General features: G+C 46.1%; 1 protein-coding gene across 1 annotated transcript in view; it reads left to right on the forward strand.

Annotated features, from left to right (window-relative positions):
• LOC117516975 (polypeptide N-acetylgalactosaminyltransferase 10-like) overlaps positions 1-23,957 on the forward strand; it is a 396,627-nt gene that overhangs the window by 90,721 nt on the left and 281,949 nt on the right.

Genomic DNA, 23,957 nt, shown 5'->3' on the forward strand with positions numbered 1-23,957 from the left:
TACAATGATTTGCAAATCCTCTTCAACTTATATTCAGTTGAATACACCACAAAGACAAGATATTTAATGTTCAAACTGATAAAGTTTATTGTTTTTGTGCAGATATTTGCTCATTTTGAAATGGATGCCTGCAACACATTTAAAGAAATTTCAATGTAATTTATTTTCATTTATATAGCGCCAAATCACAACAGAGTTGCCTCAAAGCGCTTCACACAGGTAAGGTCTAACCTTACCAACCCCCAGAGCAACAGTGGTAAGGAAAAACTCCCTCTGAGGAAGAAACCTCAAGCAGACCAGACTCAAAGGGGTGACCCTCTGCTTGGGCCATGCTACAAACATATATTACAGAACAATTCACAGAAACAATTCACGGACAATATACAAGAAATGCTATTGGAGCACAGGACAGGAGGGTTGCCAACACAAATATAACTCCCATCTCTGGATGGAGCTGCACCTTAAACAGAGAGAAAAAACAGAATCAGGCATCAGAAATACAAAAAATACTGTATAATTTGCCAGCATTAAACAACAAGGAAAACAGAAGAAATACTAAGGAAGAAATACTCTTTTGTCTGGAGGACACAACATGCATGATTTCCAAAAACAATTTGAAATGTGGACTCATCAGACCACAGCACACTTTTCCACTTTGCGTCTGTCCATTTCAAATGAGCTTGGGCCCAGAGAAGGCGGCGGCATTTTGATGTATGGCTTTCGCTTTGCATGGTAGAGTTTTAACTTGCACTTGTAGCTGTAGCGACAAACTGTGTTAACTGACAATGGTTTTCTGAAGTGTTCCTGAGACCAAGAGGTAAGGTTCTTTTACACAATGATGCCGGGTTTTAATGCAGTGCCGCCTGAGGGATCGAAGGTCGTGGGCATTCAGTGTTGGTTTTTGGCCTTGCTGCTTATGTGTAGAACGTTCTCCAGATTCTCTGAAATCTTCTGATTATATTATGGACTGTACATGATGGAATTCCTAAATTCCTTGCAGTTGAACACTGAGAAACATTGTTTTTAAACTGTTGGACTATTTTTTCATGCAGTTGTTCACAAAGTGGTGATCCTTGGCCCAACTTTCCTTGTGAATGGCACAGCCTTTTGGGGATGCTCCTTTTATACCCAATCATGGCACTCACCTTTTTCCAATTAACCTGTTGATGTGTGGAATGTTCCAAACAGGTGTTCTTTGAGCATTCAACTTTCCCAGTCTTTTGTCCCAACTTTTTTGAAATGTGTTGCAGGCATTGATTTCAAAATTAGCAAATATTTGCACAAAAACAAAAATGTTTATCAGTTTGAAACTTAAATATCTTGTCTTTGTGGTGAATTCATTTGAATATAGGTTGAAGAGTATTTGCAAATCATTGTACTCTATTCACACAACGTCCCAACTTCATTGGAATTGGGGTTGTATATCCTTGAGCCTGTACATATCATTTTGACCCTATGTGGATTAGAGAATATCCCAAATAAATTTAGACATGTGCACCCAATTATTGTTTTTTTTGAAGTCATTAATGATGTATGCTGAACAACCATTCCACCCTGGAAATTATTCTAAAAAATAGAAAGCTAGACTGACACAAAAGGTCAATATGTTTGAGCAACAGTATTGTTTGATGCTGAGAAAGAGCACTACAGATGCAATGTTTGCACTGAGAGTGCTGATGGAGAACTCCAGAAAATGCCAGAAGTTGCATCATGTGTTTGTGGAATTAGATACAGCTTATGATACGTTGCCAATAGAAGAGTTGTGCTATTGTATGAGGATGTCTGGAGTGGCAGAAGTATGTTAGAGGGGTGCAGGATATATTCAAGGACAGTATGACAACTGTAAGATGCACAGTAGGAGTGGCAGATGCATTCAAGGTGGATGTGGGATTACCACAAGGATTGGTTCATGTTTGCAGTAGTGATGGACAAGTTGACGGATGTGATCAGACACACATAGAAGTATAAATAAATAGATATAAGTATGAACACAAAAATACAAGTTTAAATAAATATCTAAATGTACAAATTCATGTATACAAGCATAAATAAATGCATTAAAGTATTTGTTGTACCCTACTGGCAGGAAGGGTACTACAAATTAAAGGGGAAATTTGTTTCATTGCAAGTTTACTTTCTGAGTTGAACAACCAAACAAAGCACAATTTCTGTGATAACAAAACAGCTGTTATTAATCATGCTAAATAAAAGTATCAGGTGCAGTTAAATTTGCAGATGTCTTGGTTTGGCCCTGTTCAAGGCTTTGATTCCTTCTTTCTTTTCCTCCCCTTCGGCTCCTGCTTTGTTTTATTAGTGGATTATTTTCATAATGTATTTATTCTGTGTTCCATTTTGCTTTGTTACTTGGTTTCTTTGTCACTTTGTATTTCTTTGTCATGATTCAGTTCCATTATAGTTTTATCCTGCCAGTTTGTTTTCAATTATTTCATGAGTTTATCACATTTATTGTATATGCTTAGTCACATATTATTTTTTTTAACTTTGGTGTTGCTCATCAGATTATGTTCTATTCGTTCTTTTTGTTATTCATGGCATTTTCTGTTCATCAGTTACCTTGTTTTATTTATTGCATTATACTGTATTCTCCGGGTTTTGGTTATTTGCAGTTTAATCCATAGTCGTTGTGCCTTTGTCAGTTATTGTATTCTCCTGTCTGCCATTATCTGTTTCATCCTAGTTTGATTTAATTCAGAGCTCCTTGTTTTTTCTCTCTTTAGACTTGTCACCGTATTTCTTAGTTCTACCCCTTTTGGTTTCACTCACGCATTATTGTTTGTCTAGAACACATCATGTTATTCAGTTAGTTTTTCTGTCACCTACTTATCTTGCTTTGCACCGGTTTGTTTTGCCCTCCTGCACTTTCTTGCCTTTCTTCCCTCTTCTTTGTTCACTAAACCACACCACCTTCCACACACCTGCTCCACATCAACCTGATTAGTTTGCTGCTCTTTAAAACCCTCACAGTTCCACAGCGGAGGTTTTGCTCCATTGAAGGCCAATTTGGTTCATCCAGCTGAGGGATGGTTGTCACTCCTCTGTGACAATCAGATTATCACACCTGTCGTTCCCAACAACCAGCAGCTGTTTTTATACACCTTCACCCAGTCTGCCCTGTAGGCAGCATGTGTCTCTCCATGATTGGCATGTTGTCGGTGCCTTGGAGGCAGCTGGTCCCAAACCTGTGGCTGACACATTCGATTTCTTTCTACCGACAAGAATTAATTGAAGAGAGGGACACACGCACACCCACACATTGTGAGGAGTTGGAAAGGGTTTGTTAAAATTCACAGCTTGGCCTCATGCCGATCACGCCACCTGCCTGTCTCATGGTGTTCATATTTCAACACATCACACAGAGGCTGATGTTCAGCACAGACAGTGATCGACTGGCACATTTCACTAAACACTTTCTCTCTATGAGTAAGGGAATGTTGTTTTTCCATGATTGTCTCCTCAGCAGGGTTTCCACTGCTGCTGTGATCCTCATTTCTGTTGTAATCACTGCAAACGTATTTCTCGTGTGTTGTCCACTGGTAATGATTTCAAGCACAGTAGATGAATGGATTTCCTGCTCTTTGAACCTGTTACAGCGAGCACTGGACTGAGTCTTGTAGTGTTTGAGGAAATCATGAAAAAGCATTATTGATCCCAGAGAATAATTAAACTAAATCTCAGTGAAATCAGTTTGTTTTGGATTTGTTATCTCTGATCTTACTCTGTACTCCTCATCATCCTCATTTCTCTGAGTTTCCTCATCAGTTATGCTCATGTGTAGAACATACATAGAGCACATGTAGCAGCTGGCTCAGTGGGATAAGAAGCTGGGCTAATAATATGTAGATTTGGGTTTGATTCCTGGCCACTCTCTCTGTGTCCTTGTGTTGGAAGTCTCACAGGACATGTTGGGGCATGTCCAGCTGTTACACAATTTCTCGGATACTCACTCGACTGAAAGCCATTGAAAGCTGTCTGAATCTTCTGAATGGTTTCCAACACGGAGGTGTTTTTTTTTTTGCTGCGTGTCCTGAGCTGCTTCGTGCCGACACGCGAAATCCTCTGCACGTCTTTCATTACAAAATCTCCTGTAACAGTGGAATGTGCCGCAAAAGTGCTATGTCCAGCTCTCCTGCCATTTCTGTGGTAGTCACATGATGTCCCGGATCAACACAGCGTTCAGTTTAGAAATGATTTGGTCGATCCAGTCTGTTGATGGCCGCTTGGCGCGCAGCGCGCCCTCCGCTGCTGTGGGCTGTCTTTAAAAAGGTTTTAACAGTCCATAATCTGCGTGATGCCGACAGAATCTTCACCGATATCCAACTGAATCTATTGAATAGTTTCCAACTGCCTGTCTCTAACAGTTTCTGAAAAAAATTTCATGGAGCAAAGCGTCAGTCTCTCAGCAAGTTCTCAGACAAAAGAAATCTGACGGGAGGGGTGGACCAGTGCTCACTCAAAGCCTGCCCACAGGCGAATGACGCAACCGACAGGCGTGGAAAAACTCACGCATGCACACGAAGGTTCAAGCTTGGCTGATGCAATCACACGTGATTCAAATCCATATAGTTTTTGAAAAAAATAAAAAGGTACGATACTTTATGGACAGACCTCGTATTTTGAAATTTGTCTGTTTTCAATAATATTCTCGATTCGCCTTCACTACTACTGAGTAGTCTTCTAGAATATTCTTTAACTGCTAGAACTGTCCAGAATTTTCTAGAAGTTTCCAGAATTATCTAGAAATTTCAAGAAACTTTTAGAACTTTCTAGAACGTAAAAAAAAAAAATAATAATAAAATAAAATCAAAGTTTGTGCTGAATGTAGTCATTTTTCCATAGACTTTAGACATAAGCAGTTGAAATATAACACTTAGAAGCCAGGAACAAAAATTGTGTTACATAGTGTAATTATATATTATCGGATCAGCTGAATTGTTCCTACCACTGCCAGTTCCCCACCCAAGATGAGTCAGAGACTGTCATTCCATTCACTCTACAGAGTCCAGGGTAAACTATGGTTCTCATAATCTCAACAAGTGTTGGTGTTTCTCTCAGTCGTTGTTGGCCAATGTAATCTGAGCTTGTGAGATATTGTGTTATGTTGAACACAATGACAGCATAGAATCCTATCTTGAGGATCTATGCCGCATATTCCAAAACACATAGCCCAGTTTTATTTGGGGCATGTCCATCTCCACTTTGGTTTTTTAGATTGCACAAAATCTTGGAAAAATGTAGTGAGGAAAGGGTTTGTACTGTATTTATTCCCTTGCTGTATTTTCTGGAGGATAAAGTAATGTCACACTCCAACTTACCCCTACTTGTGAACTAGACCCAGTGATGCTTAAACTCTTCCACTTGGGGCAATAACTGTCCCCTGACCCAGAGGGGAAAATCCACCCTTTTTTAGATAGAGGACCAGGTGCTGAGTTGCATCACAGTCACTTCACACTCGACCTCAAACCTGCCCATTGTACATCAGAGGTCACTGGCTGATTCAGCCAGCAAAACCACATCATCCACAAAAAGCAACAATGCAATTCCGATGTCCCTGAGCTGGACACCCTCCAGTCCTTGACTGTGCCTTGAAATTCTGTCCATGAACATCACAAACAGGATTGGTGACAAGGGGGAGCCCCGGCGGAGTCCAACACCTACCAGGAACAGGTCTGATGTGATGTCTGGAATGTGGACACAGCTACTATTTTGTCTGTATACAGACCGGATTGTGCATTGCAGTGGTATCAGTAACCTGTAGTCCCACAACACCCCCACATATAATAAGGAAATAAGGATTCATATTAAAAGCAATACCAACATAACACTGATTTAAGGCTGTAAGTTGTAATACATGGCATGGGGTGTAAAAACACATATCTCATATAAATCGTTAAGGGCCCTTTCACACACAGTGCGAAGTTTGGACGAAGTGCACACTTAGTGCGCATGACGCATGAATCGTGTGCAAACCGTGTAATGTCGTCCCTGCCTCCAAGGCCTCATACACCTGCTGCTACAACTATTTGCGCACACAAGCGCCTGAAAGACATAGTGTGTGCTGTGCGAACCCATCACAACCTCTCGCGGCAGGTGTTGACCAAATTCCAGGTGACACGCACAAACATCTAACACGGCTTGCATGGCACTGTGGCATGATAACAGACTGCAGACAATCACCTTTGTACTAGCAGAGAAATTTGTCCCACAAGAGTATGGCTTTGGTGTGTGCACTGAGAACTGATGGGAGGTATGTCCTCACACTGAAGCAGCTGTGGAAATCTGTGGATCTGGACAGTCCAGCTGGACACCACGTACTGTGTTTGGATGGACATGGACAAACAACTGGCCAATGTGAGGCGCGTGTGTCTGTTTGCTGTTATCAAGTGGACATAAATAAAAACATATATTACTGTGGCTACGTACTGCACTGAGTGAGTGCGTGCACGGCGCGCACATGGACAGGCTGCTCCCAGGTTGAAACGGACTGTCAGATCAGAACACACAGCAGGTGATCTAACTGTCACATCAGCGCGTCGTCCACAAGATGCACCACCAGATGTGGACATGAATGAGACGAGTGAACTGCTTCTCATTCATGTCATTTCATGACTGTATGTCTGACCATGGGTCATCGCCAGAGGAACAGACAGATCATATTTGTATTGCTCGCTTGATAGATGCAGTGTTTTTATATGGTGTGTGATTTTAATTTTTTTTGTAATACTTCCATGTCCTTCCTGATATGAGCCCGCAACGTTCAAAGAACAGCTCCATAGCTCAGTGGTAAAGTCTCTGACTGGTAATCAGAGGTTTTGAAAGGTGCACGTTCACGTCCAGTGGGTGGTGTCTTTTTCTCTTTTTTAAAAAAAAAAATCATTCCACATAACCAGCGCGATGTGGTTCCGCAGGTACTGGCTGATTTTTATTTATTCCACATAAGCGGCACCATGTTCTGCACCTGGCACTGTTCCTGCTCGAAAGACACCGATGCATGCACAAACTCACCACAAACGCACCAGGTTCGTGCACGCCTGCCTGTCGGTGCGATGTTTTGTGCGCGATGTTTTGAACTGTTTCGCACTGTTTTGCCATTTTTGTCCAAATGCTGTCCAAACTTCACACTATATGTGAAGGGGCCATAAGCATGGTATTTTGTGCACATTCTATGACTTTCCATGTGCATGCGGAACACACATTTCACATTTAACATTCAAAAACGAGCATTAAAGTTATGGTTAAAGCTCGGCTTAGGGTTTAGAGTTAGAATAATTCAAATAAAAAGAATAAGACAAATTTCCACATCTTTTTTTTCCTGGAAAGAAACTCCACTGTCATTTTTTCCGTGACATTGTCACCATCTGCAAATTGATGAATATGTGAGATGTGTGTCAGTTTTTGTGCATTGCTTTTTATACAATTTACTATAATCTTTTCATGAGGATAACCTGAAAAGGGCAATGCAATCTCATGCCATTTTGTGATGTCATCACGAAAAGTAAATTAATCTATGGTTCATGACGAGAGCACAAATTCATTTCGTGACAAGAGCACAGAATGCGGGGTGAAGGGGGGGAGGTCTGTAGAGGTTATAGTTAGGGTTAGAAGAAGGGAGAGGGTTAGGTTATGGTTAGGGGAAGGGGTAGGCTTAGAAATACTACAAAAAAAGTGTCATGAAAATGTGACTCATTTCGTAATAGGATCATGAAAAAAGTGTGAGACTGGGCTGAAAAGGGGATTGCACGTTGGCTTAGTGGTTAGCAATGTTGCCTCACATACAGTAGTGTTCAGAATAATAGTAGTTGAGTATATAATGATATGCACACTCTTAAGGCTATGAAATTGGGCTATTAGTAAAAAAAAGTGGAAAAGGGGGTGTTCACAATAATAGTAGCATCTGCTGTTGACGCTACAAACTCAAAACTATTATGTTCAAACTGCTTTTTTAGCAATCCTGTGAATCACTAAACTAGTATTTAGTTGTATAACCACAGTTTTTCATGATTTCTTCACATCTGCGAGGCATTAATTTTGTTGGTTTGGAACCAAGATTTTGCTCATTTACTAGTGTGCTTGGGGTCATTGTCTTGTTGAAACACCCATTTCAAGGGCATGTCCTCTTCAGCATAAGGCAACATGACCTCTTCAAGTATTTTGACATATCCAACGCCTGTCCACGCCTGTCGGTTGCGTCATTCACCTGTGGGCAGGCTTTGAGTGAGCACTGGTCCAGCCCCCTCGTCGGATTTTCATTGTCAGGGAAATGGCTGAGCGACTGCCGCTTTGCTCCATGAAATTTTTTTCAGAAACTGTGTGAGACAGCCAGGTGGAAACCATTCGGAAAATTCAGATGGCTTTTGGTGAAGATTCTATCGGCGTCACAGGTGATTTTGTAATGAAAGACGTGTGGAGGAATTCGCGCGTCGGGACGGAGCAGCTCATGGTGCACAACAAAAAACACCTCCGTGATGGAAGTCTCACAGGACATGTTGTGACATGCCCAGCTGTTACACAATTTCTCGGATACTCACTCTGAAAAGCCACCGAAAGCCGTCTGAATCTTCTGAATGGTTTCCAACACGGAGGTGTTTTTTGTTGTGCACCATGAGCATGTACAGCACTCAATACGTAGTTGGGGCTCTTTTTGCCTGAATTACTGCAGTAATGTGGTGTGGCATGAACTCGATCAGTCTGTGGCACTGCTCAGGTGGTATGAGAGCCCTGGTTGCTCTGATAGTGGCCTTCAGCTCTTCTGCATTGTTGGGTCTGGCGTGTCACATCTTCCCCTTCACAATACCCCATAGATTTTCTATGGGGTTAAGGTCAGGCGAGTTTGCTGGCCAATTAAGAACAGGGATACCATGGTCCTTAAACCAGGTACTGGTAGCTTTGGCACTGTGTGCAGGTGCCAAGTCCTGTTGGAAAATGAAATCTGCATCTCCATAAAGTTGGTCAGCAGCAGGAAGCATGAAGTGCTCTACAACATCCTGGTAGATGGCTGCGTTGACCTTGGACCTCAGAAAACACAGTGGACCAACATCAGCAGATGACATGGCACCCCAAACCATCACTGACTGTGGAAACATTACACTGGACCTCAAACAATGTGGATTCTGTGCATCTGCTCTCTTCCTCCAGACTCTGGGACCTTGATTTTCAAAGGAAATGCAAAATTTACTTTCATCCGAGAACATAACTTTGGAGCACTCAGCAGCAGTCCAGTCTTTTTTGTCTTTAGCCCAGGCAAGACGTCAGGTCAGCAGTCTTCCCCATGATTGTGTAGCCTACAGAACTAGACTGAGAGACCAGTTAAAGGCCTTTGCAGGTGTTTTGAGTTAATTAGCTGATTAGAGTGGGACACCAGGTGTCTTCAATATTCAACCTTTTCACAATATTCTAATTTTCTGATACTGAATTTGGGATTTTCATTAGCTGTCAGTTACAATCATCAAAATTAAAATAAATAAACATTTGAAATATATCAGTCTGTGTGTAATGTATGAATATAATATACAAGTTTCCAGTCGCTTTTGAATGGAATTACTGAAATAAATAAACATTTTCAGGATATTCTGATTATATGACCAGCACCTGTATGCGTAGCATCTGTACTCTCTCTCATCTCTGTTGTGTTGGAATTGTGACTCCTCCCACTTGCTTGCCTCAGGACATGAACTCAAGATATCTGGCTTGGGATGGCTGACACCCTGACCAGTCGGCTAAAAACTTGGCCAGAGTATCCTTTAGCTGTCAGGGGAGTACGGCGAGCATGCAGATGAGCTTCCCTGAGACGGTTTCTGACAGTTTGTGCAGAAATTCTTTGGTTATGCAAACCGATTGTTCCAGCAACTGTCCGAGTGGCTGGTCTCAGACGATCTTGGAGGTGAACATGCTGGATGTGGAGGTCCTGGGCTGGTGTGGTTACACATGGTCTGCGGTTGTGAGGCTGGTTGGATGTAGTGCCAAATTCTCTGAAACGCCTTTGGAGACGGCTTATGGTAGAGAAATGAACATTCAATACACGAGCAACAGCTCTGGTTGACATTCCTGCTGTCAGCATGCCAATTGCACGCTCCCTCAAATCTTGCGACATCTGTGGCATTGTGCTGTGTGATAAAACTGCATCTTTCAGAGTGGCCTTTTATTGTGGACAGTCTAAGGCACACTTGTGCACTAATCTTGGTGTCTAATCAGCATCTTGATATGGCACACCTGTCTTGTCTCAGAGTGATGCTGAAAAACTAATTCATGCATTTATTTCCTCTAGGCTGGACTATTGTAATTCATTATTATCAGGTTGTCCTAAAAGTTCCCTAAAAAGCCTTCAGTTAATTCAAAATGCTGCAGCTAGAGTACTGACGGGGACTAGAAGGAGAGAGCATATCTCACCCATATTGGCCTCTCTTCATTGGCTTCCTGTTAATTCTAGAATATAATTTAAAATTCTTCTTCTTACTTATAAGGTTTTGAATAATCAGGTCCCATCTTATCTTAGGGACCTCGTAGTACCATATCACCCCAATAGAGCGCTTCGCTCTCAGACTGCAGGCTTACTTGTAGTTCCTAGGGTTTGTAAGAGTAGAATGGGAGGCAGAGCCTTCAGCTTTCAGGCTCCTCTCCTGTGGAACCAGCTCCCAATTCAGATCAGGGAGACAGACACCCTCTCTACTTTTAAGATTAGGCTTAAAACTTTCCTTTTTGCTAAAGCTTATAGTTAGGGCTGGATCAGGTGACCCTGAACCATCCCTTAGTTATGCTGCTATAGACGTAGACTGCTGGGGGGTTCCCATGATGCACTGTTTCTTTCTCTTTTTGCTCTGTATGCACCACTCTGCATTTAATCATTAGTGATCGATCTCTGCTCCCCTCCACAGCATGTCTTTTTCCTGGTTCTCTCCCTCAGCCCCAACCAGTCCCAGCAGAAGACTGCCCCACCCTGAGCCTGGTTCTGCTGGAGGTTTCTTCCTGTTAAAAGGGAGTTTTTCCTTCCCACTGTAGCCAAGTGCTTGCTCACAGGGGGTCGTTTTGACCGTTGGGGTTTTACATAATTATTGTATGGCCTTGCCTTACAATATAAAGCACCTTGGGGCAACTGATTGTTGTGATTTGGCGCTATATAAAAAAATTGATTGATTGATATATATATATATATATATATATATATATATATATATATATATATATATATATATATATATATATATATATATATATATAATACACTCAACAAAAATATAAATGCAACACTTTTGGTTTTGCTCCCATTTTGTATGAGACGAACTCAAAGATCTAAAACCTTTTCCACATACACAATATCACCATTTCCCTCAAATATTGTTCACAAACCAGTCTAAATCTGTGATAGTGAGCACTTCTCCTTTGCTGAGATAATCCATCCCACCTCACAGGTGTGCCATATCAAGATGCTGATTAGACACCATGATTAGTGCACAGGTGTGCCTTGACTGTCCACAATAAAAGGCCACTCTGAAAGGTGCAGTTTTGTTTTATTGGGGGGGGGGGGGGGGGGGGGGGGGGGATACCAGTCAGTATCTGTTGTGACCACCATTTGCCTCATGCAGTGCAACACATCTCCTTCGCATAGAGTTGATCAGGTTGTCAATTGTGACCTGTGGAATGTTGGTCCACTCCTCTTCAATGGCTGTGTGAAGTTGCTGGATATTGGCAGGAACTGGTACACGCTGTCGTATACGCTGGTCCAGAGCATCCCAAACATGCTCAATGGATGACATGTCGGGTGAGTATGCCGGCCATGCAAGAACTGGGACATTTTCAGCTTCCAAGAATTGTGTACAGATCCTTGCAACATGGGGCCATGCATTATCCTGCTGCAACATGAGGTGATGTTCTTGTGTTCTTGTTCATGTATGGCACAACAATGGGCCTCTGGATCTCGTCACGGTATCTCTGTGCATTCAAAATGCCATCAATAAAATGCACCTGTGTTCTTCGTCCATAACAGACTCCTGCCCATACCATAACCCCACCGCCACCATGGGCCACTCGATCCACAACATTGACATCAGAAAACCGCTCACCCACACGACGCCACACACGCTGTCTGCCATCTGCCCTGAACAGTGTGAACCGGGATTCATCCATGAAGAGAACACCTCTCCAATGTGCCAAACGCCAGCGAATGTGAGCATTTGCCCACTCAAGTCGGTTACGACGACGAACTGGAGTCAGGTCGAGACCCCGATGAGGACGACGAGCATGCAGATGAGCTTCCCTGAGACGGTTTCTGACAGTTTGTGCAGAAATTCTTTGGTTATGCAGACCAATTGTTTCAGCAGCTGTCCGAGTGGCTGGTCTCAGACGATCTTGGAGGTGAACATGCTGGATGTGGAGGTCCTGGGCTGGTGTGGTTACACGTGGTCTGCGGTTGTGAGGCTGGTTGGATGTACTGCCAAATTCTCTGAAACGCCTTTGGAGACGGCTTATGGTAGAGAAATGAACATTCAATACATGAGCAACAGCTCTGGTTGACATTCCTGCTGTCAGCATGCCAATTGCACGCTCCCTCAAATCTTGCAAATCTGTGGCATTGTGCTGTGTGATAAAACTGCACCTTTCAGAGTGGCCTTTTATTGTGGGCAGTCTAAGGCACACCTGTGCACTAATCATGGTGTCTAATCAGCATCTTGATATGGCACACCTGTGAGGTGGGATGGATTATCTCAGCAAAGGAGAAGTGCTCACTATCACAGATTTAGACTGGTTTGTGAACAATATTTGAGGGAAATGGTGATATTGTGTATATGGAAAAAGTTTTAGATCTTTGGGTTCATCTCATACAAAATGGGAGCAACACCAAAAGTGTTGCGTTTATATTTTTGTTGAGTGTATATATATATATATATATATATATATATATATATATATGGAGATATATATATATATATACTTTGCAGTGTCATACAACATTAAACACCATGACTTGATGTATATGTAAGTGATAAGTGATGATGTAAAAAAGTAAGTCCCTTCGGCTGCTCACTTGTTTGCACTCGGGGTGAATTGGCACAGGTTTTATGCCGGATGCTCTGCCTGACGGAACTCTGCTTTACATGGAGGAATGTGGCAAGGGTGGGTATCATCACCACCCCTAAGTGATGATATATACCACCATTCATAGATTACTAATGACTACTAATGACTGAAAGATAATTATGGTTATTTTTACTTATAGTGTGGTGTCATACCTAAACTACAGTTCATTTTCTTGGGACTCCGCCGAGAGCGGTCACATCTCCTCCTCTATCTCTGCTCTCTGCTGGTATTTATTGGTTTATGTGCTGCACTGACTTACCGGAGAATTGGCAAGACAGCTTCTACCAGAACCAGGACCCCTCACCTGTCCATCATGATTAATGAGTTGGGCAAGTTGATACATTCTCATACTGCGTTAACCCTTGAACTCAGACGCAAATTGGATAACATCTCGGAGCAAATGCATGCCTTGCAAAGGAAGATGTCGGAGACCAGGGAATATTCATAATTGGATGTGGTTGTTCATGTGAGCTGTAAAGGTGTTTTTCACTGCTCAACCATAAGCATGGCAGGCTTATTAGCCTCTGAAGGACAAAATGCTCCATTGTTTACCTCCAGAAGAATTTCTACGGCCTTGGTAAACTATTCGGCTGCCTTCTTTCTTATCTTCTCCAACTCCAGCACACACGGACAGAAACTGACTCATTTGCCACTCACACATGGACAGAGACTGAAAGCATGTTCCCACCCCCCTCCACCCCATCCTGTCCCCATCCACCACCCCATCCCGGCCCCCGCTCATGCCACTCCCTTCGCCCTCCAGGGTGCCGCTCAGTTTTAGCTGCTGTAGCTCCCCATTCTCCCCCAAGCCGGCGGCGGCGGTGCGACTACATGTTGCTGCGGCTCCCCCACACTCACATCGCCTCAATTTGGAAAACGGACTGTTTCAAAGTTTAGTGCACATAAACAATGTCAAATGTATACGAGGTCTGTTAGAAAACTATCCGACCTTTTTATTTTTTGCAAAAGTCATATGGATTTGAATCACGTGTGATTGCATCAGCCAAGCTTGAACCTTTGTGTGCATGCGTGAGTTTTTTCCCGCCTGTCGGTTGCATCATTCACCTGTGAGCAGGCTTTGTGTGAGCAGTGGTCCACCCCTCTCATTGGATTTTTATTGTGAATAAAATGTCTGAACGATTTGGAGCTTTGCTGCATCAAATTTTTCCAGAAACTGTGAGAGACCTCCAGGTGGACACCATTCGTGTTGTGTGGGCCGCTGAAGAGGAGGTACTGCTGGCCCACCACCACCAGAGGGCACCCTGCCTGGAGTGCGGGCTCCAGGCACCAGAGGGCGCTACTGCCTCACAGGAGCAGCTGGGGTGACAGCTGTCACTTGTCACCTATGACAGCTGTCACCAATCATCCGATCTTCAGTGGTATATCAGCAAGACGACATCTCCACCTCTTTGCCGAGATATCGCTCTACCGAGGAGGTAACGTTCTCAGCTGACTGTGTTGTCTTCCTGACAGGAATATCTGTTGCTTGTGTGTGTTGGACAGCAGATATTCTGTTTCTTTTTGTTTCGACGAGAGGTGGAGGTGATTTTCCCACCATACGTGTTGCTGGGTGCACACGCACCCACATCTAACTGTTTTTGTTCCTCGCCAGCAGTACCAGATCCGACAAGCGGAGGCAGTGGCCACCTGGGAGTTCGGGACTTGGCGGCTCCAGTATTCCCGGGGTTCGGTGGCGGAGGAAATCGTGCGGTTCCGGTTCTGCTTTGGACAGATGTCTCTTATCTTCGAGCCTGCCCACGTGACACATTTTTGTGAATTGACTACTTGTCTACAATTGTAATTCGCCGTGTTGGTTGTGCTTCTTCACAACAGTAAAGTGTTGTTATTTGACTTCCTCCATTGTCCGTTCATTTGCGCCCCCTGTTGTGGGTCCGTGTTCCTACACTTTTACAACAGGATATCTCGGCCAACGTCATGGACCCCGAGGGGCGTCAACCGGCTGTTGAACGGCCAATGGAAGAACAGGGCGCACAGGCGTCTGCAGGAGGAATGATCGGTGAGTTGCAGCGAATCCTCACCACCTTTACGGCTCGGTTGGATCTAATGACCGAGCAGAACGTCCTCCTTAACCGCAGGGTGGAGGCTCTCACCGCGCAGGTGGAAGCACACCCTCAGGGCGCTGCTGCGGCTCCCCCTCCTGTCGATCCTGTGCGCAACAGTGACGTTCCACAGGTCGTTCAACGACCCCTCCCACCGTCCCCTGAAGCATACATAAGCCCTCCAGAGCCGTACGGGGGTTGTGTGGAGACGTGCGCGGACTTCCTTATGCAGTGTTCGCTTGTCTTCACACAACGTCCCGTCATGTATGCGACTGATGCTAGCAAGATAGCTTATGTGATAACTCTGCTTCGCGGTGAGGCACGCGCTTGGGCTACAGCGCTCTGGGATCAAAATTCACGGCTCCTTCACACATATGATGGGTTTGTGAGGGAGTTCAGAACAGTGTTCAATCACCCAAATAGAGGAGAGACCGCTTCAGCCGTGCTGCTGTCAATGAGACAGGGGCGCCGGAGCGCAGCTGCTTATGCAGTCGACTTCCGCATCGCGGCTGCGAGGTCCGGCTGGAATAGCACTGCCCTCCGTGCCGCCTTCGTAAACGGACTGTCGTTGGTCCTGAAGGAGCACCTGGTGGCTAAGGACGAACCGCGGGATTTAGATGGGCTTATTGATCTGGTTATACGATTAGACAATCGGTTAGAAGAACGCCGTCGGGAACGAGACGAAGGGCATGGCCGGGCACGCGCCGTCCCTCTCCCTTCCAGTTCCGACCGAGCTCCGCCCTCCCCACGCTCCACGGCCTCTACGCTCCGTGTGGTTACAGCTCCCCCTGCTGATGAAGCTATGGACACGAGCAGGGCCACATTTAGACCACCGGATAGACAGAGGAGGCTGGTCCGCGGAGCGTGCTTTGTTTGTGGCTCGATAGAGCATCAAGTGAGGGACTGCCCCGAGCGGTTAAACACCAACGCCCGCCCCTAGAAACTGGGCTAGGGGTGGGCCAAGACATTCACATGGGACACACCCATATTGCCACACGACTCCCAGTTACAATCCTTTATGGGGATTTAACCCTTCAGGCCCCAGCACTGGTGGACACGGGCTCTGAAGGGAATTTGCTAGACAATCAATCAATCAATTTTTTTATATAGCGCCAAATCACAACAAACAGTTGCCCCAAGGCGCTTTATATTGTAAGGCAAGGCCATACAATAATTATGTAAAACCCCAACGGTCAAAACGACCCCCCTGTGAGCAAGCACTTGGCTACAGTGGGAAGGAAAAACTCCCTTTTAACAGGAAGAAACCTCCAGCAGAACCAGGCTCAGGGAGGGGCGGTCTTCTGCTGGGACTGGTTGGGGCTGAGGGAGAGAACCAGGAAAAAGACATGCTGTGGAGGGGAGCAGGGATCGATCACTAATGATTAAATGCAGAGTGGTGCATACAGAGCAAAAAGAGAAAGAAACAGTGCATCATGGGAACCCCCCAGCAGTCTACGTCTATAGCAGCATAACTAAGGGATGGTTCAGGGTCAGACAGCAAATGGGCCAGGGAGGCACGGCTCCCTCTGGTGGCACTTACTTCACCTGTACGAGTACGGGCACTAGATGGCTCCCTTCTCCCTTTAATCACACATAAGACACCTCCAGTAACTCTGGTGGTGTCAGGAAACCACCGGGAGGAGATCGAGTTTTTTCTGACTCCTGCCACCTCCCATGTGATCCTCGGGTTCCCCTGGATGTTAAAACACAATCCCCGGATCGACTGGCCGTCCGGGGTAGTGGTACAGTGGAGCGAGACCTGCCATCGGGTGTGTTTAGGTTCCTCGGTTCCTCCCGGTTCCCAGACTAGGGAGGAGGTCAGAGTCCCGCCCAATCTTGGGACGGTGCCGGTGGAGTACCATGACCTTGTGGATGTGTTCAGTAAGGATCTGGCGCTCACCCTTCCCCCGCACCGCCCGTACGATTGTGCCATTGATTTGGTTCCAAGCATTGGTTAATGATGTCTTGCGGGATTTCCTGCACCGATTCGTCTTCGTATATCTGGACGATATACTCATCTTTTCTCCGGATCCTGAGACCCATGTCCGGCATGTACGTCAGGTCCTGCAACGGTTGTTGGAGAACCGGCTGTTTGTGAAGGGCGAGAAGTGTGAGTTTCACCGCACTTCTTTGTCCTTCCTGGGGTTTATAATCTCCCCTAACTCCGTCGCCCCTGATCCGGCCAAGGTCGCGACGGTGAGAGATTGGCCCCAACCTACCAGCCGTAGGAAGCTGCAACAGTTCCTCGGCTTTGCAAATTTCTACAGGAGGTTCATTAAGGGCTACAGTCAGGTAGTTAGCCCCCTGACAGCCCTGACCTCTCCAAAAGTCCCCTTCACCTGGTCGGATCGGTGCGATGCCGCGTTCAAGGAGTTGAAACGGCGCTTCTCGTCTGCACCCGTGCTGGTGCAGCCCGATCCTAGTCGCCAGTTTGTGGTTGAAGTGGACGCCTCGGACTCAGGGATAGGAGCTGTGCTTTCCCAGAGCGGAGAGACCGATAAGGTCCTTCACCCATGTGCCTATTTTTCCCGCAGGTTGACCCCGGCCGAACAGAACTATGACGTCGGCAATCGAGAACTCCTTGCGGTGAAAGAGGCTCTTGAAGAGTGGAGACATCTGTTGGAGGGAACGTCCGTGCCATTCACGGTTTTCACTGACCACCGGAACCTGGAGTATATCAGGACCGCCAAGCGGCTGAATCCCAGGCAAGCCCGCTGGTCACTGTTCTTCGGCCGTTTTGACTTCCGGATCACCTACCGCCCCGGGACCAAAAACCAGAGATCGGATGCCTTGTCCCGGGTGCATGAAGACGAAGTCAAAACGGAGTTGTCGGATCCACCGGAACCCATCATCCCGGAGTCCGCTATCGTGGCCACCCTCACCTGGGACGTAGAGAAAACCGTCCGGGAGGCCCTGGCACAGAGCCCGGACCCTGGAACTGGGCCAAAGAACAAACTTTATGTCCCACCAGAGGCCAGGGCTGCAGTCCTGGACTTCTGTCACGGCTCCAAGTTCTCCTGTCATCCGGGGGTGCGAAGAACCATGGCAGTTGTCCGGCAGCGCTTCTGGTGGGCGTCCCTGGAGGCCGACGTCCGGGATTATATCCAGGCCTGCACCACCTGCGCCAGGGGCAAGGCTGACCACCGCAGGGCATCGGGACTGCTCCAGCCGCTGCCTGTGCCTCATCGCCCCTGGTCCCACATCGGCCTGGATTTTGTCACGGGCCTCCCGCCGTCCCAGGGCAACACCACCATCCTCACGATAGTGGACCGATTCTCCAAGGCGGCCCACTTCGTGGCCCTCCCAAAGCTCCCGACTGCCCAGGAGACAGCGGACCTCCTGGTCCACCACGTCGTCCGGCTGCATGGGATTCCAACAGACATCGTCTCTGATCGCGGTCCCCAGTTCTCCTCGCAAGTCTGGAGGAGCTTCTGCCGGGAACTGGGGGCCACGGTGAGTCTCTCATCCGGGTATCATCCTCAGACCAACGGGCAAGCAGAACGGGCCAATCAGGAGGTGGAACAGGCCCTGCGCTGCGTGACGGCCGCGCACCCAGCGACCTGGAGTACCCATTTGGCCTGGATCGAGTATGCCCATAACAGCCAGGTGTCTTCAGCCACCGGCCTCTCCCCTTTTGAGGTGTGTCTGGGATACCAGCCCCCGTTGTTTCCGGTGGTTGAGGGAGAGGTCGGTGTGCCCTCGGTCCAGGCCCACCTGCGGAAATGCCGTCGGCTGTGGCGTGCCGCCCGTTCTGCTTTGCTAAAGGCCCGGATGAGGGCAAAAGCCCATGCAGACCGTCGGCGGACCCCGGCCCCTGCGTATCGGCCAGGGCAGGAAGTGTGGTTGTCAACAAAGGACATTCCTCTAAAAGTGGACTCTCCCAAACTGCAGGATCGTTACATCGGTCCCTTCACGATCCTCAAGGTCATCAGTCCAGCCGCAGTGAGGATTCAGCTTCCGGCCTCACTGCGGATCCATCCAGTTTTCCATGTGTCCCGGATAAAGCCGCATCACACCTCACCTCTCTGTACTCCGGGTCCGGCACCACCTCCTGCCCGAATCATCGATGGCGAGCCGGCTTGGACTATGCGCCGGCTCTTGGATGTCCGTAGGATGGGCCGGGGCTTCCAGTATTTGGTGGACTGGGAGGGGTACGGACCCGAAGAACGGTCTTGGGTGAAGAGGAGCTTCATCCTGGACCCGGCCCTCCTGGCCGATTTCTACCGCCGCCACCCGGACAAGCCTGGTCGGGCGCCAGGAGGCGCCCGTTGAGGGGGGGGTCCTGTTGTGTGGGCCGCTGAAGAGGAGGTACTGCTGGCCCACCACCACCAGAGGGCACCCTGCCTGGAGTGCGGGCTCCAGGCACCAGAGGGCGCTGCCGCCTCACAGGAGCAGCCGGGGTGACAGCTGTCACTTGTCACCTACGACAGCTGTCACCAATCATCCGATCTTCAGTGGTATATCAGCAAGACGACATCTCCACCTCTTTGCCGAGATATCGCTCTACCGAGGAGGTAACGTTCTCAGCTGACTGTGTTGTCTTCCTGACAGGAATATCTGTTGCTTGTGTGTGTTGGACAGCAGATATTCTGTTTCTTTTTGTTTCGACGAGAGGTGGAGGTGGTTTTCCCACCATACGTGTTGCTGGGTGCACACGCACCCACATCTAACTGTTTTTGTTCCTCGCCAGCAGTACCAGATCCGACAAGCGGAGGCAGTGGCCACCTGGGAGTTCGGGACTTGGCGGCTCCAGTATTCCCGGGGTTTGGTGGCGGAGGAAATCGTGCGGTTCCGGTTCTGCTTTGGACAGACGTCTCTTATCTTCGAGCCTGCCCACGTGACACATTTTTGTGAATTGACTACTTGTCTACAATTGTAATTCGCCGTGTTGGTTGTGCTTCTTCACAACAGTAAAGTGTTGTTATTTGACTTCCTCCATTGTCCGTTCATTTGCGCCCCCTGTTGTGGGTCCGTGTTCCTACACTTTCACAACAATTCGGAAAATTCAGATGGCTTTCAGGGACAATTTTATGGGGATTACACAGATTAAGGAGTGCTCCAGCCAGTTTAAAGACCGCCCACAGCGGCTGAGAGCGCGGCGCAGTTCAAGCGCCGATCGACAGGCTGAAACCCCGCTGAAACAACCAGATCATTTCCAAAGTGAAGGCTTTGTTGATCCGGGACGTCGTCTGACTTCCACAGAAATGGCAGAAGACGTGGACATCAGCACTTTTTCGGCACATTCCACTGTTACAGGAGTTTTTGTCATGGAAAGAGAAGTGGAGGGATGCGCCATGGTGCGGACAAAAGCACCTCCGTGTTGGTTTCACAGGATGGCTTTCAGATGGCTTTCGGGGGCTTTTCAGTCTCGTGACTATCCGAGCAATTGTGGATGAGCTGGACATGCCAGAACATGTCCTGTGAGGCTTCATCACGGTGTTGCTTTGTGCCATGCGGCTCCGTCCCAACGCGCAAATTTCTCCGCTCCTCTTTCCATGACAAAAACTCCTGTAACAGTGGAATGTGCCGTTCATTTCCAAACTGAACGCTGTGTTGATCCGGGACATCGTCTGACTACCACAGAAATTGCAGAAGACGTGGACATCAGCACTTTTTCGGCACATTGAGACAGACGTGTGGAGAAATTCGTGCGTCAGGACGGAGCCACATGGCGCAAAGCAACGCCGTGATGAAGCCTCACAGGACATGTTCTGGCATGTCCAGCTCATCCACAATTTCTCGGATAGTCACACGACTGAAAAGCCACCGAAAGCCGTCTGAAAGCCATCTGAAAGCCATCCTTTGAGACCAAAACAGAGGTGCTTTTGTCCGCGCCATGAGCAGCTCCGTGGCGCATCCCTCCGCTTCTCTTTCCATGACAAAAACTCCTGTAACAGTGGAATGTGCCGAAAAAGTGCTGATGTCCACATCTTCTGCCATTTCTGTGGAAGTCAGACGACGTCCTGGATCAACAAAGCCTTCACTTTGGAAATGATCTGGTTGTTTCAGCGGGGTTTCAGCCTGTCGATTGGCGCTTGGAGTGCGCCGCGCTCTCAGCCACTGTGGGCGGTCTTTAAACCGGCTGGAGCACTCCTTAATCTGTGTAATCCCCATAAAATCGTCCCCGAAAGCCATCTGAATTTTCCGAATGGTGTCCACCTGGAGGTCTCTCACAGTTTCTGGAAAAATTTGATGCAGCAAAGCTCCAAATTGTTCAGACATTTTATTCGCAATAAAAATCCGACGAGAGGGGTGGACCACTGCTCACATAAAGCCTGCTCACAGGCGAATGATGCACCTGACAGGCGTGAAAAAACTCACGCATGCGCACGAAGGTTCAAGCTTGGCTGATGCAATCACACGTGATTCAAATCCATATGGTTTTTGCAAAAAATAAAAAGGTCGGATGGTTTTCTAACAGACCTCGTATGTGTTGTCTTTAATTCTGATGTGTGCCATTGTTACAGTAAACAAGTAATAATTGTGGATTAATTGCTGTATCTTGTCTGTGGTAATTGGAGTATGGCCATAATCTCGTTGTTGCCCTCGTATAATGACAATGACTATAAATCCCATCCATCCATCCATCCATCCATCCATCCATCCATCCATCCATCCATCCATCCATCCATCCATCCATCCATCCATCCATCCATCCATCCATCCATCCATCCATTTTGTCCCAGAAGCACCAAATTTGGCACACATATTCTAAATTATTATTTATTTTCAGATGATGAGGCATCATGGAGCTGACCTCTAATGACATACATGGTTCAATGAATAAGTACACAAACCAATAATTTGCATTACTTTTTACCAAAATTGGAGCACCTTTAACTTTTGATCAGCTGTACAAACTGAAATTGACCTTTTTCATCCTTTTTACCATTTTTACCCCATACATCCATCACATTCAGTCATAGATTGTTATGGCTTAAATCCCGGGAACTCTAGGAACTGGACCCCAGAATGCAGAAGCCAAAACAAGGAGGGATACAATGCAAAACAAGGTGTTTATTTACTGATGTCAGGGAAAAAACAAAATGACATTAAACAATCCATCGCATCCAAAAATGTCTTTCAGACGAAAAGGGAGGTGATGTGAAAAAAACAAGGAAATCTAAAACTCAGGGAGCTCTGTAAAAGACAGAGACTAAAAAAGGTGCTTACAAAAAACAACTATAAAAATGTGACAACATAATGATAAAGATCAGACCTTCAATGAAGCTGGCACCGGAAGAGTGACAAAGTGATCAGGAAGGAGGACGAATAAAACGCCTCTCAGACAGACATGTGGCAAAACAAACAACCCGCAACCAACCCTGATCAAAGTGACACTTAAATAACAAACAAAATTAGCACCAAACATAGCCATCAGGTGTGAACACAGGAGGCACGTGGGAAACAAACCAATCAGAAAACAAAGATAACAAATAATCGGATTGGGTGCAGAAATAAACAGAGCATGAGATCTAGAAATCCGTAACATAATTTTATAATCAATCACAAAAATGATCATTAGGGAAAACTTAACACTAACAAGCATGACAAGGCAGAAACTTCGCATGGCAGAGGCCCAAAACAAGCAGCCGAGCGCGGGACAACACAGAACGCAAGGAAGACATGAACAAACCTAAACCGAGGAAGAAACATAAATGAACAGCAAAACCCTGGGGGAACATAAACTGGATTGCAACGACGGGGAAGCCCCCAGATGCCGTGCATGAATGAATAGAAAACCTCAGTCCCTATACACAGCATAAATTAGTAAGAATCACGCCACACTCTCACAGCCACCCAAAGAAACACGTGTAACCCAAAGACACACATTCTTACATGCGCCTGACAGCACACTGGATCAACCATGTACACACACACACACACACACACACACACACACACACACACACACACACACACACACACACACACACACACACACACACACACACACACACACACACACAGTCACCAGACTCCACATACAGCACATCCACTAGCTTCACAGACACAACAACTAATGCAGAAGAGAGAGCGAGAACCACACACCTTCAACCAGAAAATAGGACAGGTGAGCACTAAAACACAAAAGGACATGGGGACAAGGGACACATCCAAAACAACCCAACAGAACTGAACCACAGCATAGATATTCCAGACTATATACCTTTTTGGAATCTTTATGATCACACAAATAAGACTGTATACCTTTCAATATGATTGGAACATTTTTCAATTGTGACCCCTGTGTAATTCTTCTTTGACCCCTGTAGGACATTAGCCATCAGTTCCAGGATGCCTTTACATCTGAAAATAAGCAGTTAATTTAGAATATGTGTGCTAAATTTAGTGCATTTATGACAAAATGAACAATTGTTATGGGAATCTTAGCTAAGCTGCACCACTATAACAAACACCTATAGAGGTTTAATTATGTGTAATTTATTTGTGAATATAATTACTGATGAAGCATATGTAGTTTTGTATGTATGCACATGGTCATTGCCTTGAAAACTTTACAAATAAGTCAATTTATGTTGATATATGTCACACATTAATTTGGACTTTCTGTGACTGTACATTTATTTGATTATTACATATTATGATTATCATTGTAATCATAGTAGTTTGCCTTTATTACTGCTTTTTCTAATTTCTGTTTTATTTTGGGGTCATATATTTTCTGCTTTGGTGAAATGTAAGTGCATTCAAATATCGCTGCACAAGCAGATGATTGGAAATGAGTTGAAGACTGGCTTCAGGGAAGATTGCATCTGGATTTTTCTGCTGTCCAGCAGCCTGTTA

The sequence above is a fragment of the Thalassophryne amazonica genome, chromosome 9 (assembly GCF_902500255.1).
Source record: "Thalassophryne amazonica chromosome 9, fThaAma1.1, whole genome shotgun sequence".
NCBI classification, from domain to species: Eukaryota; Metazoa; Chordata; class Actinopteri; order Batrachoidiformes; family Batrachoididae; genus Thalassophryne; species Thalassophryne amazonica.